The 18081-nt window shown below is 40.9% G+C and overlaps 1 pseudogene; it reads left to right on the forward strand.

Annotated features, from left to right (window-relative positions):
• Nucleotides 1-5674: 5674 nt before the first annotated feature.
• Nucleotides 5675-12572, forward strand: LOC122099191 (annotated as a pseudogene).
• Nucleotides 12573-18081: the final 5509 nt, after the last annotated feature.

Here is an 18081-nt window from a genome sequence, read left to right on the forward strand (position 1 = left end):
ACAGAGAAATCTCTGAGACTCTTACCTTCATTTACCCAGAGGATAACCAGAGGTGGAGGTGTGGCTCAAATGGGAGAGTGCTAACCTTGAGCACAAAAGCTAAGGGACAGTGCCTAAGCCCTGAGTTCAAGCCCTAGTACCAGCACACACAAAACAAAACAAATCCTAGTTGTTCACCCTCTATACCAGGCCGATAAATCAATAAGGCTGGAACTTGACCCAGCCATCACCTAGTGATTTCTCTCGATAGTTATTTTGAGAGGTCACTGTCCCACCAATGGTTTTCTTTTTTTTATTTTAATTTTTATTTTTTGTGAACATACTGTACAGAGGGGTTACAATTACAGTGGCAAGATAATGAGTACATTTCTTATCAAGCATTGCAGCCTCCTCCTTTGTTTACCCTTCACATTTCTGAGCTTTAAAACACCACTAGGCCTTCTCATTTAAGCAGTAAGTCAGCTCACATTCCACTAGGTAGAACCTTCCAGCAAACTTCTGTGGGACCAGAGAGATCTTGCTCTGGCTCTAACGTCAAAGGATATATAGAAAGCAGGGCATGGTGGTCTTTGCTGGTAATAAGGTGTCTGCCGTGGATGAAAAGATTGAATTTGTTGGATAGCAACTGGCTGGTGAGTGTAGATGCCACAGAAAGATAAGACTGTTCCTTGTTCAAAACTGGCCAGGAAAGGAGACAGCTCCAATCTAATCAGAACTGACTCCACTCACTCCTTTTGTCTTAGCCAATCAGAACACTTTATTCTCTGGCTACAGGGGAGTCCAGAGAGGAGCATCTGGACTCCAGAAGGCAAATATGAAACAAGAGGTGCAATTCTGCAGGTGTTATGTAGACAAAGTCAAGGAAATAGTGGCCTCTCCAGTCAGATGAGACAGCATTGGATGTAAGTCCCCTTGTGAGGCTTATCCAGGATACCTTGCTTAGGCTCAGACAGACCATACAGAATTCCTCCATGAGCTTCTTTGTTTTGTTTTCCTGTTGGGTTCAGCCTTTGAGGCAGGGGGAATGAGTGGGGGGGGGGGAGCTGTCAGGGCCAGGATTTCCTGTGGTGCCCAGGAGCCCCGTGGGAACTAAGACTGTTGCAGAAAGCATGATGGAATGGTGTGTTCAGGGAAAACCTGATGCCAGCAGAAACCTGCTGGTTTGTGTGTTTGCCCTGTTGTGTTTACACAGGATTGTGATAGATAACAGGACATCAGGAAGTTCATGACATTACCCCAGTGATTAGTGTGAAGACCTATTCTTGTTTTTTTGTCATTGGGCTTGAACTCAGTACCTGGGTGCTGTTCCTGAGCCTCTTTGTGCTCAAGGCTAGTGCTTACCACTTGAGCCACAGCACTACTTCTGGTTTTTGAGTGGTTAATTGGAAAGAAGTGTCTCACTGGGACTTTTTCCTGGGCTGGCTTTGAACCATGATCCTCAGATCTCAGCATCCTGAGTAGCTAGGATTACAGGCATGAGCCACTGATGCCTGGCTGAAGACCTGTCCCTGAGTATCCCTAATCCATACTGCTTCCTGATATCCTGTTATTTACCTCTTGAATCTGCCCTTTGATCATAAACTAAGACTACTTCAAGCTAACACATCCTCTCTGACCCATTAAAAGCAGAGGACAGAAGCTCAAGTGTTCTATCCCAGATTCCCCTCATCTCTCCCTTGACAAATGCATGCACAGAAGTCTTTTCTACTGTCATTGGACACAATGGGCTCAGAGCCACAGTAAAGTGATGTTCTTTTGGTGGTGGTTTGTTTTTTCTCCAGATCTCTATCTAGAATTGTGCCACAGGTTGGCTTTGTCCACAAGCAATGCCCCAGATCCTCTCACACAACCTTCTTGAAACTACCTTGTCTCTGGGTTTCCATCACTGCCCTTCCCAGCACCTGACAGTTCTAGGACTGAGCAGCCCATACTGTTTCTAACCTAATGTGACTACATTATCCCTTGTGATCACCCCTACCTCATCCTGTTGTTCTACTCAGTTCTCCTCAAACTTTCCAGAGTGAGAATACCAAGCCCCTAATTTTTTCTGAGAAAGAGTCAGAGCAAAGTGGAGCTGAGAGTTGATCCAGTTCAACCCCAGACATTATCTGTGTCTTTACTCCAACTGAGCTCCCACACAAAAATTACCTAATAATACTGATTGTTTATTGCCTAATAAATGGAAAATTATAATTCCCCTTTAGGCCTTCTCTAGGAGACATATTTCAGATGTCTGCAGGAAGAATTCCTGGTTGGCACCCTGTTCTAAAATGGCTATTTATCTTTGTGGCTAGTATGCTTTGTGGGCTGGCCTCCAACTCCTCTATGGGCTAGACGTTTACCTATGATCTGCCTGACTGGGATCAGAAGGTGGAGGATGAGCTGAGCCATTTAGACTTTCTCAGACTCTGAGGTCAAGGAACACACAGGAAAGATGGAAGCACTTACAGATATAACCTCACTAATTCCCACCAAATCCTATGTAAATTCTATTCTTATTTACATTTTCCAGATGAGAAAACTTAATCAGCCATCCCCTTTCACACTTATTTACTCATCTATTCAACACATATTTAATAATTTACCATGCCTGGCATTCGTGTACAAGCCTGTAATCCTAAACTATTTGGGAGGCTGAGATCTGAGAATCGAGGTTCAGAGCCAGCCTGGGCAGAATAGTCCATTGAACTCATCTCCAATCACTGCCAAAATATCAGAAATGGAACTGTGGCTCAAGTGGTAGAGAGCCAGTATTGAGGAGAAAAAGCCAAGTGAAAGAAACAAGGCACTAGCACAAAAACAAACAAAGAAGGTTATTTTTCCACAAACCAACCTATCACACACCAGGCTCTTTAGCAGGTGCTAGAATTCAATGATGAGCAGGCAAATGGATCCCAGTCTCACATAAATCAATCCATGTATAACAATTGTGTTAGGTAGCAGCAAGGGAAAAAGTCATTATGCCTGTTAGGAGCAGATCTAGTATTAGAACTCAGTACTGCTGGAATCTAAGTTCAATATTCAGGAAAAGTTCCATTATGGTAACTCACTTGGGATGTTCACCAAGGGAGACACTGGTTTAGCCAATGACCCTCTTGTCTCTTGTTACTGAATATTCTCTCTCTCTCTCTCTCTCTCTCTCTCTCTCTCTCTCTCTCTCTCTGTCTCTCTGTCTCTCTCTCTCTCTCTCTCTCTTACCCCCTAAGCAAAAGGCAGACAGTGCAGTATGCTTCGAACATGCATTCTGGCTTCAGCTTCAAGTTTGAATAGCAATTTTCAGTGCATTGGGCTACACCTTGCTTTTCTTATATAAATCATCCTGGAGATCACACCATATACATACAGATTTTCCTATTCTTTTCTTCCAACTGTGAAATTTTCCATGATGTGCATGAATTTCAGATAATGGATAGATTATTTGGAATCGTTTTCAGCCGGGCTAGTTAAAATTATGCCAGAATCAGTAGCTTTGTTTTCATCCTGTTCTGTAACATGGAAGTAAATCTTTTTCATCTTTTTGATTGTGCTGGTCTTGAGGCTTGAACTGAGGGCCATGAGCTTTAATGTTCATGGTTAACAATCTACCACTTGAACCATACCTCCACTTTCTGGGGGTTTTGCTAGTTAAATGGAAATAAGAGTCTCATAGATTTTCCTACCCTAAGCTGGCTTCCAACCACAATCCTCACATCTCAGCCTCTTGAGTAGCTAGGATTTCAGGCATGAGCCATTTTAAAACATGTATTTAATATAAACATTTACACTTCCTAACCCAACACCAATGGTTCATATCTGTATTCTTAACGTCTCAGGAGCTTGAGATCTGGAGGGTTGGTGTTCAAGTCCAGCTCAGGCAGATAAGTCCACAAGAAGCCCATCTCCAATTAGAGGCAAAAATGCTGGACTAGAAACACGACTCAAGTGATAGAGTACCAGCCATAAGCAAGTGAGCTAAGCAAGAACAAGAGCCCCTAAGTTCATAACCCCATCATCTACAAGTTTTCTTTTGTCAGTCCTGGGCCTCAGGACCTGGGTACTGTCCTTGAGCCTCTTTGTGCTCAAGGCTGATGCTCTACCACTTGAGCTATATCATGACTTATGGCTTTTTGTGAGAAGTTTATTAGAGATAAGAGTCTTAGAGACTTTTCCAGCCTGAGCTAGCTTTGAATTTTTATCCTCAGATTCTCAGCTTCCTGAGTAGCTAGGATTATAGGTGTGAGCCACCGGTGCCCGGCAACAATTCTAACTTCTTTTAAAATTTCCAAGATCTCCTGGATGCCAGTGGCCCACACCATAATCCTAGCTACTCAGGAGGCTGAGATATAGGACAGAGGTTTGAAGCCAGCCAGGGCAAGACAGTCTATGAGACTCTTATCTCTAGTTAACCACAAATAAGCAAGCGGTAAATCTGTAGTTCAAGTGGTAGAGTGTTACCTTTGAGTAAAAAAGCTTAGGGATAGAGTCCAGGACTTGAGTTCAAGCCTGAGGACCAGCACATAAATATGCAAGATCTGGGCAATGCTAGGCCCACTGTCCTTCATGGTAATTACAAGCTGAGGCAGGAGTCATCAGAGTCTTGACTTTAGAAGTTTAAGCTGGTGAAATTCCATAATGAATATATGAAGGCTTCATAAATTTACAGAGGCTAAGGGAAGATTGGAACCCAGAAAAGTGGCTCTGAGTCCACAGGCCCTTGTAGCCTCAAGTAGAAAAGGAAGAGAAAGCAAGAGATGATGACTTCTAAACAGTCTCGGATTGGGGAAGGACAGGGGTTATTTGAAAGTTGGCTCTGTGCACCAACAGCCAGTTCCAGACTCTGACCACACCACCAATTTATGCCGAAGGAAGAGGCTAGATACTGCAGTCCAACAGACTTGATAGCATCCCAGTACTATTTCTGTATGACCATGGCCTTGTCTCGTCACCTCTCTGAGCCTCCTGTCTGGTCTACAGAACAGGGAAGAATGAAAACATTAGGAGAAAATGGAGCAATGCTTAATTCTGTTTTCTCCACCTCTCCCTACCCTCCATCTCATCTGCCAGGCCACATATTTTGAGATTTGAGCTCAGACATCCTTGAGCATGCTGACTTGTAGTGGCTTCCCAGAATTTGCACACAGGCCCACATCATGCTCCATGCTTATCTTCACAGCACAGGCCCATCACTGGCCTGCGTGGGAGAATGGCACATCTCTGTTCCCTACAGTGGTCACAAAGCTCTTATCTTCAGAGCCCTAGCACATGGTGGCTCTGTCTCTCCATGATGGATCCCACAGTGGACATGGAGACAAAAGGGACCCACCACCACAGGCAGTGGTCACGGAGGCCTGGCTGTCTTAGGCTACTGTGTCAGCCTAAGACAAAGTAAATTTAAACACCATTCCTAGGCCCATGACTTCAAGGCACAAAAATAAATAAATAATGAATTTTTAAAAAGCAACCTTAAAATGTTTGTTGGGACCTCCTTGCTGTTCTTTTTCTTTTTCTATTTCCTTTTCTTTTGCCATTCCTGGGATTTGAACTTAGGTCTGGGTTTCCTGTTTCAGTTGTGTGTCAAGTGGTAGAGCATCAGTCTTGAGCAAAAAAAAAAAAAGTCAGGCACACCCGCCAGGACCAAGCTGCAGCAGTTTTCTCTCCTGGCCCCTGTGACTGCCGGTTCTGATGCCACTTTACCATGCAGAGGAAATCTGGGAAGAAGAAGCCAGAAAAGGGGGAGAAACTGATTGATCCTGTGTCCTTCTGGAAGGATCTGCTGGCCAGCGGTGTGGCAGCGGCCATGTCGAAGACGGCGGTGGCGCCCATTGAGCGGGTGAAGCTGCTGCTGCAGGTGTAGGCGTCCTCCAAGCAGATCAGCCCCGAGGCCCGGTACAAGGACATGGTGGACTGCCTGGTACGGATTCCCCGCGAGCAGGGTTTCTTCAGTTATTGGCATAGCAATTTGCGAATGTTATCAGGTATTTTCTAACATAAGCTCTAAATTTTGCTTTCAAGGACAAATACAAACAGCTTTTCATGTCAGGAGTTAATAAAGAAAAACATTTCTGGAGGTGGTTTATGGCAAATCTGGCTTCTGGTGGAGCTGCTGGAGCAACATCCTTATGTGTAGTATTTCCACTGGATTTTGCCCAAACCCGTTTAGGTGTTGATATTGGAAAAGGTCCTGAAGAGAGACAGTTCAAGGGTTTAGGTGACTGTATTATGAAAACAGCAAAATCAGAAGGAATTATTGGCTTATACTAAGGATTTGGTGTTTCAGGTCAGGGCATTATTGTGTACCGAGCCTCTTACTTTGGAGCTTATGACACAGTTAAGGGCTTGTTACCCAAACCAAAGGAAACCCCATTTCTTGTTTCCTTTATCATTGCTCAAATTGTGACTACATGTTCTGGAATACTCTCTTATTCCTTTGACATAGTTAGAAGACGTATGATGATGCAGAGTGGTGAGTCTCAGCGGCAAAATAAAGGAACATTAGACTGCTTTATGAAAATATACCAACATGAGGGAATTGGTGCATTTTTTCGTGGTGCCTTCTCCAACATGCTTTGAGGTACAGGGGTGTTTTGGTGTTAGTGTTATATGACAAATTTAAAGAATTCCTTTTTTTTTTGGGGGTCCGGTCACGGGGCCTGAACTCGGCCTGGGCGCTGTCCCTCAGCTCTTCAGCTCAAGGCGAGGGCTCTACCACTTGAGCCACAGCGCCACTTCCGGCTTTGTTCTTTTTGCTTATGTGGTGCTAAGGAATCGAACGCAGGGCCTCAGGCATGCAAGGCAAGTGCTTTACCACTGAGCCAACTTCCTAGCCCTAAAGAATTCCTTAATATTGATATTGTAGGTAGTTCATCAGGAGTTTGAAAAATGCATGCATTTAAGTTATTAGGCATAGAAACCACAGCTATGTGATATTGTACTTTGATGGTGTATTTTGATAGTGTTAATTGTTTAATAAAGCATAAGCTTTTCAATAATTTAAATATTAAAAATCAGATAAATGTGAATTTCCCTTCTACTTGCACTCAGACACTTCAGTGAGAAATTTTACTTTTATGTATTATATGGTTGCCATTAATTTAAAATTCTTTTCTTACATATATGATAAAAATTAAATTATATAATGCTGAAATCTAAAAAGAAAGGCAGGTACAGTCCCCAGGCCCTCACTTTATGACTCATGACTGGCAAAGGGGGGAAAAACATAAAGCAAACATAGAAAGTTTGTTGAGACCTCCTAGCCATTGTGTTCTACCAGTCCTAGTGCTTGAATTCAGGGCCACAGTTGCCCAGTTCATCTTTGGGACAAGTGGTAGTGCGCCAGCCTAGGGCTAAGAAAACTCAGGCAGTTCCCAGGTCAAGACCCAAGACTGGGAAAGAGAAAATGCTTCAGGACTTGGAAGGGGGCGAAATATGTAAAGCTTTTATTGTGACCTCCACACCGTTCATTTTACATTCCTGGGATTTGAACCTAGGGCCTGGGTTGCCCAGTTCAGCTGTAGTTGAAATGGTAAAATGCCAGCATAGGGCAAACAAAACTCAGGCACATTTCCCAGGCCCTAATTTCAAACCGAAGGCCTGGCCAAACAAAAATAAACAAACAAAAAAACACAAAAAATCTTATTGGACGTCCCTCTATCCTCTTTCTTTTCATTTTTCTTTTTCTTCTTTTTTATTGTAATTCCTGAGATTTGAACTCAGGGCCTGAGTTGAATTTGTTGGGGTGTTGGTGACGTGGAAGAGAGAGTGCTGGACTTGAGCAAAAGAAGCTCTGAGTTCAAGCTCTGGGACTGGCCAAAACAAAACAAAACAAAAAAAAACCCACAAAAACTTTGTTATGATCTGCCCTACACTCTCTTTCTCTTTTTTCTTTTTTCTTTCTTTTTTTTTTTTGCTACTCCTGGGATTTGAGCACAGGGTCTGAGTTGCGCTGTTCAGGGTCTGAGTTGCATTGTTCCCTCAGTTTTTTCACTCCATGGTAGTGCTCTAAAAGTTGAGCCACAGCTCTACTTCTGGCTTGGGCGAGCTGTTTGGAGACATACTTTTAATGACCTTTCCTCCTTCCAAGGCTGGACTCCCACTGAGATCTTCCTGATCTCAGCTTCCTGAGGGAGCTAGAAGGAGCACCACTGCCCCATAAATGATAAAACAAAACAAAACAAAAACACAAAAAGTTTGTTGGGACTTCCCCTCCATGTTCCTCTTTTTTTCATTTTCTCTTTATTTTTGTGCCAATCCTGAGACATGAGCACCAGTGCTCCACATACAAAGACATACAAAAAAATATGAATGAGACTCGAGGAGAAAACAAATGAACACCCCTCTGTCCAGCAGACACCTTCCATCTTCAGTTCATACACACGTGTCCAGAAAGATGCTCTAGTTTGTAAAGTAGAAGATGATTGCCAGGCAGAGTGAGGTATTTGGATGTTAAATAGATTTTAATTTAATATGGAAGAGATTGTGCACTTTCTACAGCTAAAAGGAATTGTAAATGTCAGTCTAGAGCCAGGTTACTATGAAAAACTTTTCCTGAGGTTTGGAAGGTACTGTCAAGCAGGGAGGGCACTGATATATAATCTTAATAATATATAGTTATCAAATTAATATGTTATATATTATATAAAATATAATAATTATAAAATAATACTAAATATATGTTTATGTATAGCACAATACAAAAATATATTTAATAAAACTAAGTACATTATAATATAATATAAATGTATACAATATAATTATATAAATTATATTAAACTATGTCATATATTAATACACATTAATATGCTTAATGTAATATTAATATATGTCATATATTTAAAGTCTGATTTTGTTGCCAGAGCAATATTAAAAACCTAGACAGTTGCAACGCACAAGCAAATTATATTAGACATCTGATACTTTCATTTTGTGTGTATTCCTCTTCATTATTTTATTGGATTAACTTTTGGCATTGAATGTCTCTTATATGACTAAAAGGTATGTTTCATAAAATCTCATTTTCTGGCATTTTGAATGGTGCCTGTAAGCTTTTACTAATTTCTCAGACTAATTGAGCTATATATACTATATTCTTCATGTTAATAAAACCATGGAATGTGACAAACACTAGAAAGTTTATTTTTAGCACCTTTAGAACAGTATAATCATATTAAGCTGAATATGATTTGTACTAATATTCCTAAAGATGATACTTTTTCATATCTAATTCAGTATATATTATATAATATACATATATTATGCAGAATAATTCTCAATTTAGTGACTATTGCCAGGAGCCTATGTAAATTTAATAACTTTTTAAATAACCATCAGTTACATCAAAACATTTTATCTTACTTTACAAGCTCACTCAATCCCTTGTTCATAGCACAGTGTTTTTGTATACAATCACACATTCATTTAGGTTCTGGATTTATGGGAAATGTATTAGACCAATATAAAATCCTCATGAATTAATAAACTTATTTTTATCAATAGTAGGGTTGGAACTCAAGGTCTCAGATTTGCTTGGCTTTTTTGAATGGCACTCTAATACTTGAGCCATGCTTCTAGTCTGGCATTTTACTGGTTACTTACACATGGAGTCTCATCTTTTCCTTCCCTGGATGTCCGTGAGCTGATGATTTAATTGAACAAATTAATAGTGGCCAATGAACATTCTGAAACTGCAGAGTAGTACCAGATTTGAACAGGCCCCTCTGGCTTGGGGTTATCTGTTCCCCTACTTTGTGTCACATCCTCCAGGAGTGGCAGAAACACAGAGTCCAGGGACTATAGACTGCTGTTTTCATGCAGAATTATGGGTGAATACCCAACTGAAGCAGACATAAGGAGTGACAGAAGCTAATGGCTAGATGTAAGGTGAAGGAATGTGAGAAGAGGACAGGTTACAGAGATAAATATAAGAAACCCATTACCCTCCTCTATCGATAGAGCCCTCAGGACTCTCTCCCTTCCGGGCCTTCAGGTCTTCATGCCCTCAGTGTTTCCCAGTCACCCAGTCTAATCTGGATCCTGTGTCAATGAATGATGACTGGAAACTTCAACTGAATGAAAAGAATTTCCAGTGGATTCTTTTTTATTTTAATGCCAATAACAAAGAACGTAAGTATTACAAAGCTTTCCCATGTCCATTAAAATATACAATATATTATACATGTACATGGAATAGATACGTAATATATGGAGTAGATATGCAATATCTATGTAATAGGCATGTGATAGATAGGCAATATGTATTTGTAAATTTAAATGTAATATATGTTTATTATATATTAATTTATATATGTCCTTATTGTACCATATGAAGTCTCTGATATTCAATAACATGTTAAATTCAAATAAAGGCATTACCCCATATGGTTATGGTTTTTATCCATTATGATTCATATGAAATTGAGTTTGAGCAACAGCTCTAGGCTGGGCCCCTACATGGGTAGGACATTTCTCCAGTAGAAACTCTGTGGGTTTTTGAGTAAGGTTCCTACAGAGATAAAAAGCTCTGACACTGTAAATATTTATAGGGAAATTCCAAGATGAATGTTTCTCATATTTCCATACTTAGGGCGAGATATAGCACTCTGCATAGCTGGCAGTACCTTCATGAGCCACCAGAGCCTTTGGAATCCTTGAGGAAGCATCATTGGCTCATCATTGCCCATAATGAAATTTTTTATTGGGTTCAGTTCCCTAGTTGTGTTAGACTCTTGAGTTAAATTTAGAAGTTCATTTGAACTTTGGAATATAGTCTCACACAGGCAGGATAAGTGCATGGAACTTTGCCTGCCACAGGATGAGGCAGAATTGAGGGATTCTTCTCAAAACAGAGGACTGGGTAAACTATAGCTTGGAGTACAAAGAAGCATGCATCTCCTGACCTTCAGTGGCCACCTACACTCATCCATAGCCATTGGCCCAGATGGAGACGTTTGTTGCATAGTTGTACCCAAGTGGCCTTTTTGTCTGCTGTTCAAACAATGAGTCAGACTTCCTTCCACAGCCTGGGGTACAGAGAAACTCTCAGGCTAAATGGGGAACAGTTAGGGGAGCCCTGGAACATTAACTGTCTTGAAAGCATTCTTTGTCATATAAAATAATTATATTGCAAGTACATTTCCTAGCTTAGTACCTTTCATCATAGCTACTACTCAGGAGCTTCACCAATAAAAATACATCCATTTATACACAAAAACATGGAGTTATTGACATTTTTGGCAGGTTATGGGGTTTAAACACTTGGCCTTGGCAATATTCCTCAGGTCCTTTGGCTCAAGGATTACACTCTACCACTTGAGCCACCGCCCCACTCTTGTTTTTTTCTGGGATTCATTGGAAATGAGTGTCACAGACTTTGCTGCCCCAGCTGGATTTGAACCTGGATTCTCTACATCTCAGCCTCTTGAGAAGCTAGGATTACAGGTGGGAGCCACTGGCACCTGGCTTTCCTTTCTTCTTTTTTAATTTTGAAAATCTGAATGCTTTAACAGTGTCATTCCAATGTTTTGAATTTGTAAATTTTTGAATTTGTAAATTTTTTATAGCTACTTTCTCTGAGAAGGATTTTTCTCACCTCATCTTTCACTTTGGTAATAGTTTTCAAACAAAATGGGAGAAATGACTGTCACAGGAATTGGGAGAAAATGTCAGTACACCTTACCAATTCTGTCTCATAGTATCAATTTGCAGCCCATTTACTGTCTCAGGACAAGAGGACTGAAAGCTGGAGTGGTCTTCATTCTATTGTATCATTCCTTTTGCCTGTAAAATGATCTAATAGTTGTCATTTGTGTCTCCAGCCTTAAGTATCTAGAATATGATAGAGGTATCTTCATGTTTCTATTTTTCTCTAATCTTTGTCAAGATTTAGACAAAGATTTGTACAGAGCAGCTCTTCAGTGAATCCCTTGGAAAAAGCTACTTTAAGAGTCCTCAGAAAGAGCACAGCCTAGAGGCTGTCTTCCCTATGCTTTGTGAGGTCATGGGCCAGTCTCTGTTGTTGGCCATTATTGAAGATAGTCACAGAGCTGTCCTTGGTCATACAGTCAGGTTACAGAGCTCAGCAGACTTAGCTGACATCAGAAAACTGTGGCCCAGATTCTAGTGATCTTTTCTTTACACTGCCTTACTTAAACTACTTATATTGTCTTAACAAATTGCTCTCCCCATTGGCCACAGACATGACAGGTGTCCACTTGCTGTTTTGTGTTGTTGTTATTTTTTTTGTTTTTTGGTCAGTAGTGGGACTTGAACTCTGGGCTTGGGCACTGTCCCTGTGGTCTTCAGTTCAAGGCCAGTGCTCTACTGCTTGAGCTACAGCACCACTTCCGGTTTTCTAGTAGTTTATTGGAGATAAGAGTCTCACAGACTTTCCTGTCCGGACTGGCTTTGAACTGTGATCCTCAGATCTCAGCCTGCTGAGTAGCTAGGATTACAGGCGTGAGCCACCCCACCCGGCTCCATTTGCTGTTTTGAATATCCTATGCTGTCATTCTGGTTTGTCTTTTAGATCTTTTGTGTCAGCATGGAAGATGTCAGAGGATAATAACGGATATTTCAAACAAATAGAGAAACTGCTGTAGCTCAGGTGGTATAGCACCAGTTTTTTTTAAATTAATTAATTAATTTATTTGTTCATTTATTTTTTTTTTGAAAACAATGTACAGACTGGTTACAATTACATGTGCAAGATAATGAGTACATTTTTTATAAAGTATTGTAACGTCCTCTTTGTTTCCCATTCCCATCTTTTCCCATCCTCCTCCTGCCCTCCCCCACAGTCCTCCCCTCTCCTATACCCCCCACCACTCACAAACCATAGTTGTAAAGTTCGTTTTGGACATAACGACTTGTACATCGCATTTTTGCTATGGGTCCACCTGTATCCCTATTTAAACGAATTGTTTTTCCCCTTCCCCTCCACAAATTATACCGACATGAAATACAGTGAAAGCAGTTGTTATACAATGGGGGAGGGACTTACAAAGTAAAAAAGAAATTATCTTATGAATGTGTCATAAACAATCGCTTGAAAGAAAATAAAAAGCATTCGAATACATATCTTAGGGTTCATTTCATTAACATCACCTTATCTGACTTTCTCTGCTTTACTCAAACTTTTGTTTGCATGCTGAATTTGCTAACACTGGTCAGCTCTCCCAGAATTGAAAGACAAAATTGGACTGGTTCCTGTGGATGGACACTATAAGTGGCTTTCAGCCAAGCTAGGAGGCAGACCGGAGAAACCTGGGTTAGAAAGATGCGGTCTACTTGTATTTAGAGGCTTGTCTCTCCTTTGGGGGAGATGTAGATCATTGACAATTTGAGCCCTGAAAAACAATTTTGTTTTAAAGCGTCGAATTTCTGTGTTGCTCTATCTTGTCGTTTGCATCCTGTGCTTCCAAACACTTTTCAGCTCTCCCAGAATTGCAAGGAATATAATTGGACCTGTTATTGTTGACAGTATATGGAACAGGATGTAGATTAGGGCTTAGTGAGAAAGGTCGGTGCTGTCCATATATCTTTGGAGGCTTGTCTCTCCATTGGGGAAGGAGTAGAGCATCCTCACTTTGGTACCTTAAAACTGTTTTAAGGTCACCAATTTCGGAGGAGCACCAGTTTTGTGTGAGAAAGCTGAGCAAGAGTTTTAGGCCTGAAGTTCAAGACTCAGTATGGGGAAAAAAGAATATAAATGCATTATTGGAAACAAAACCTTCCCTGTTTTTAGGTCAGCAGAAAACTAGGTGTAAGGCAGGGAATCTTTTAAATACTAAACCATATACCGTTTTTAACATTATTATTTTTTTTTGTGGGGGGTACGTTCATGGGGCCTGAATTCTGGGCCTAGGCGCTGTCCCTCAGCTCTTCAGCTCATGGCTAGCACTCTACCACTTGAGCCACAGCGCCACTTCCGGCTTTTTTATGCTTATGTGGTGCTAAGGAATCGAACCCAGGGCCTCAAGCATGCAAGGCAAACTCTGAGCCACCTTCCCAGCCCACATCTTTATTTTTTAAAGAAATATTTCTTCAGTTAATAGGTCAGTCTTGGCAGATGTGATATAATCTAAATAGCACATGTAATCTAAGATACATTGCAAGAAAGGCACATAATTGACTTATTTTTTTTGGTTGGTGGTGGGGCTTTGTGCTGTCCCTCAGTTCTTCAGCTCAAGGCTAGCGTTCTGCCACTTGAGCCACAGTGCAACTTCCTGTTTCTGAGTGGTTTATTGGAGATATGAGTCTACTGCCCAGGCTAGATTTGAACTGTGATCCTCAGCTCTTACCCTCCTGACTAGCTAGGATTATAGGCATTAGCCAGGGGCACCAGGCCTATAACACTTTTTTTTTAAGTTAATGGTGCAAGGGTTTGGACTCAGCCTTGTGTTTGCTCAACTTATTTGCTTGGCTAGTACTCTACCCCTTGAGCCATGTCTCCAGTCAGTTTTTTTGTTGCTTATTTTAGAGATGGAATCTTGTGGACTTTACTGCATGCACTGAACCACAATCCTGTAATTCTCATCTTACTGAATAACTAGGATTATAGGCATGCTGTGATTTTTTTTCTTTCTTTTTATATCCCAGACTTTGGCAGTAATCCTTAAAAGCAAAATAATCAAACAGCCAGCCGAGAGGATGTGGCTTATGCTTATAATCCTAGTATTCAGGAGGTTGAGATCTGAGGATCGAAGTTTGAAGCCAGCTGGGGTTATAACAGTCCCTGTGAGACTCTTATCTCCAATGAACCACTCAAAATCTGGAAGTGGTGCTATAGTTTAAAGTGGTATAGTTCTACCCTTGAGCAAAAGAGCTCAGGGACAGCACCCAGCAAATTAGCTAAATAGGAAGAAATTATTTATTATTTTACTTTGATATATGCTCCAAATTTATATATGATAAATATGCTGTGTATATGTAAAATATTAAATGTAATATGTTTAATTATATTCATTTATATATGTGCTTATTGTACTGTATGCAGTCTCTGATGTTGAATAATGTTAAATTCAAATAAAGGCATTACCCCATCAGTTACATGGTTATGAGTTTTCTCCCTTATGATTCATATGAAATTGAGTTTGAGCAACAGTTATAGAACTGTTCCTACAACTTGGCCTAGAACTTGGCCTAGAACTCTGAGTCAATATTCACCTCCTTGTTAAGTTAGTAGCTAATTGGGTTTTGATCTCTTCTTCATTTTTTGATAGCTGTTCTTGGAATAGAGCCCTTCTTCTCATTTAATATTATTTTGAACCTTACAGATCTGTATCAGTAGCATAGGTAATGACCAGAGATAATGGATATAATCTCAATGTGTTCTGAAATGTGTTTTATGAAGTAAGTTATATCATGTGCATTTGATTTTTTCTTTTTTCTTTTTTTTTTTTTGGTGGTCCTGGGGCTTGATCTCAGGTTCTGTACCGGTCCCTGAGCTTCTTTTGCTCAAGGTGAACACTCTAACAGTTAAGTCATAAATGCCATTTCCATTTTCTCTAAGAGTCTCATGGAGTTTCCTGCCTGGGCTGGCTTTGAACCACGATTCTCAAATCTGGCTGGCAGGTGAGAATCACTGGCACTTGGCTGGATATTTTGTGTCCTTTTTATTCTTTGGTAGTGGTAAGGTCTGATCTCAGGGCTCTCGCTTGCTAGACAAGTGCTCTACCACTTCTCCCATGCTTTTAGCCCTTATTTCTTTATTAATAGACCATTTGATTTCTCCATTCCCATATCCTTTCCAGATATGGTATTGTGCTTTTTTTTGTGGGGGTTAAAATCTGGGCCTGGGCGATATCCCTCAGCACTTCAGCTCAAGGCTAGCTTCCTACCAGTTCAGCCTCAGCACCACTTCTGGCTTTTTCTGTTTATGTGGTGCTGAGGAATTGAACCCAGGGCCTCATGCATGCAAGGCAAGCACTCTAACACTTAGCCACCTTCCTAACCCAGTATTGTGCTTTTTACCTCTGCTGGTTTTTGTCCATGATCCTACCTACTTCTCCCATGTAGCCTTTAAGAGACTTGTGCCACTGTGCACAACTTGCTCTTTAATATAAGTGTCTCATTAACTGTTTTCTGCTTGCAGAAAACAAGTGTATCACGCCACAATATTCCTATCATCAGCTCTATATATTTGTTAATTGAGAATGAATTATAAAATGTTGCCTGATTAATTACGTCCTGGCAGAAAATGGTTTTAGTGATAATTTGTAAACATTTCCTATCAGAGAATACTCTCTCTCCAACTCCACTTTTTAGGGTTTAGGGGAAATCATACTATAGTGCTAGAATTTGAAGATATAATCCTTTGATACACCTGCAAGAATATTGTTGTATTCAAAATAGAACTTGACCAGTCAGGAAAACATTATTACTTAAGTAAAATTCAAGCCTTGTGAAAGCTTCAAAAAAGATTAATTAGACTTTTCCAGAGAACCACGCAGGCATCTAGGTACAGAGAACAAAGAATGGTTTACTGCCAGGAAGAAAGAGATTAAGAAATGTATCCAGAGCTGGGCACCTGGTGGCTCACACCTATAAACCTAGCTATTCAGAAGGCTGAGATCTGAGGATCACGGTTCAAAGCCAGTCCGGGCAGAAAAAGTCCGTGAGACTCTTCCTTCAATAAACCACTCAGAAAACTAGAAGTGGAGCTGTGGCTCAAGTGGTAGAGTGCCAGCCTTGAGCTGAAGAGCTGAGAGACAGCACCCAGGCCCCCACCCCCCAACAACAACAACCGAAAGAAAGAAAGAAAGAAAGAAAGAAAGAAAGAAAGAAAGAAAGAAAGAAAGAAAGAAAGAAAGAAAGAAAGAAAGAAAGAAAGAAAGAAAGAAAGAAAGAAAGAAAGAAAGAAAGAAAGAAAGAAAGAAAGAAATATATCCAGGCTGGGCACTGATAGCTCACATCTGTTAATCTTAGCTATTCAGGAGGCTGAGATCTAAGGATCATACTTCAAAGCCAGCTTGGACAGGAAAGTCCATGTTAGATTATTAGACTTTCCTGGAAAAACAATGCAGACATCCAGGTACAGAGAATAAAGAAAGGTTTATTGCCAGGAAAGGGGCCAGCAAGAACCCTTCTCACAGGGGAGAAGTGAGAAGCAGCACCAGCTATTCTCTGTGGTGACCTATATAACCTAGGAGGTTTAGGAGGGTCTAGAAGGGGCTAAGAGGCAGAGACCTTGGTGTGGAAGTGGGGGCCAGGGACTTCATCATGGCAGACTAGGATTTATGGCTGCTGTCCAAATAGTAGATGAGGGGTCCTGCACTGCCCAGACTTGAGGTCACTCTAAGGGGCTCATGTTGCCTTATATGGTGGTAGCTACCCCAGAGAAGTGCCATCCCAAGGTTAAAAGGGTTGGAAGTTGATGATTTACTGCCTTTACTACAAGGGCCTGGTGTTACCTATGAAAGGAGCATGCTAAGCTGTGGAGAAGGGAAGGAGTGGACTAAGCTATGGAAAGGGAGCTCATTTCACTAACACATTGGGTTAGGAAAAGTTAAATATTCCATTAAAAATTAATTGAAGCTGGAAAGAGTGACACACACCTGTAATACCTGAGGATCGAGGCCTGCCTGGGAGGAAAATCCTTGCGACTTTTCTTTTTTGATCAGTTGTGGGGCTTGAACTTTCTGCCTGGGAATTGCCTTGAGCTCTTCAGCACAATGTGAGTGCTCTACCACTTGAGCCACAGCACCGCATCTGGTGTGGGTTAATGGAAAATAAGAGTCTCATAGACTTTCTTGCCTGTACTGACTTTGAACCATGATCCTCAGATATCAGCTTCCTGAGTAACTAGGATTACAGGCATGAGTCACCAGCTCCTGGCTTTGAGACTTATCTCCAATGAAGCACCCTCAAGTAAGCCAGAAATGTGGCAGTCTCAGGTGATAGAACACAAGCTCTGAGCAAAAAGTCTCAGAGACAGGGCCTAGACCCTGAGTATAAATCCCAGGACCACCCCCCTCACACACACACACAAGAAAATATTTGAATATTGTCCATTATAAGCCTAAACCTTTAAGTATCCAAATATTCACTTGACATTCTGGTTTCTCTGCAGATCATAGCAAACTTTTTGCCTTTTATCTAGAATTCAGT

The sequence above is a fragment of the Dipodomys spectabilis genome, unplaced genomic scaffold, assembly GCF_019054845.1.
Source record: "Dipodomys spectabilis isolate Male_0828 unplaced genomic scaffold, ASM1905484v1 ptg000505l, whole genome shotgun sequence".
Taxonomy (NCBI): Eukaryota; Metazoa; Chordata; class Mammalia; order Rodentia; family Heteromyidae; genus Dipodomys; species Dipodomys spectabilis.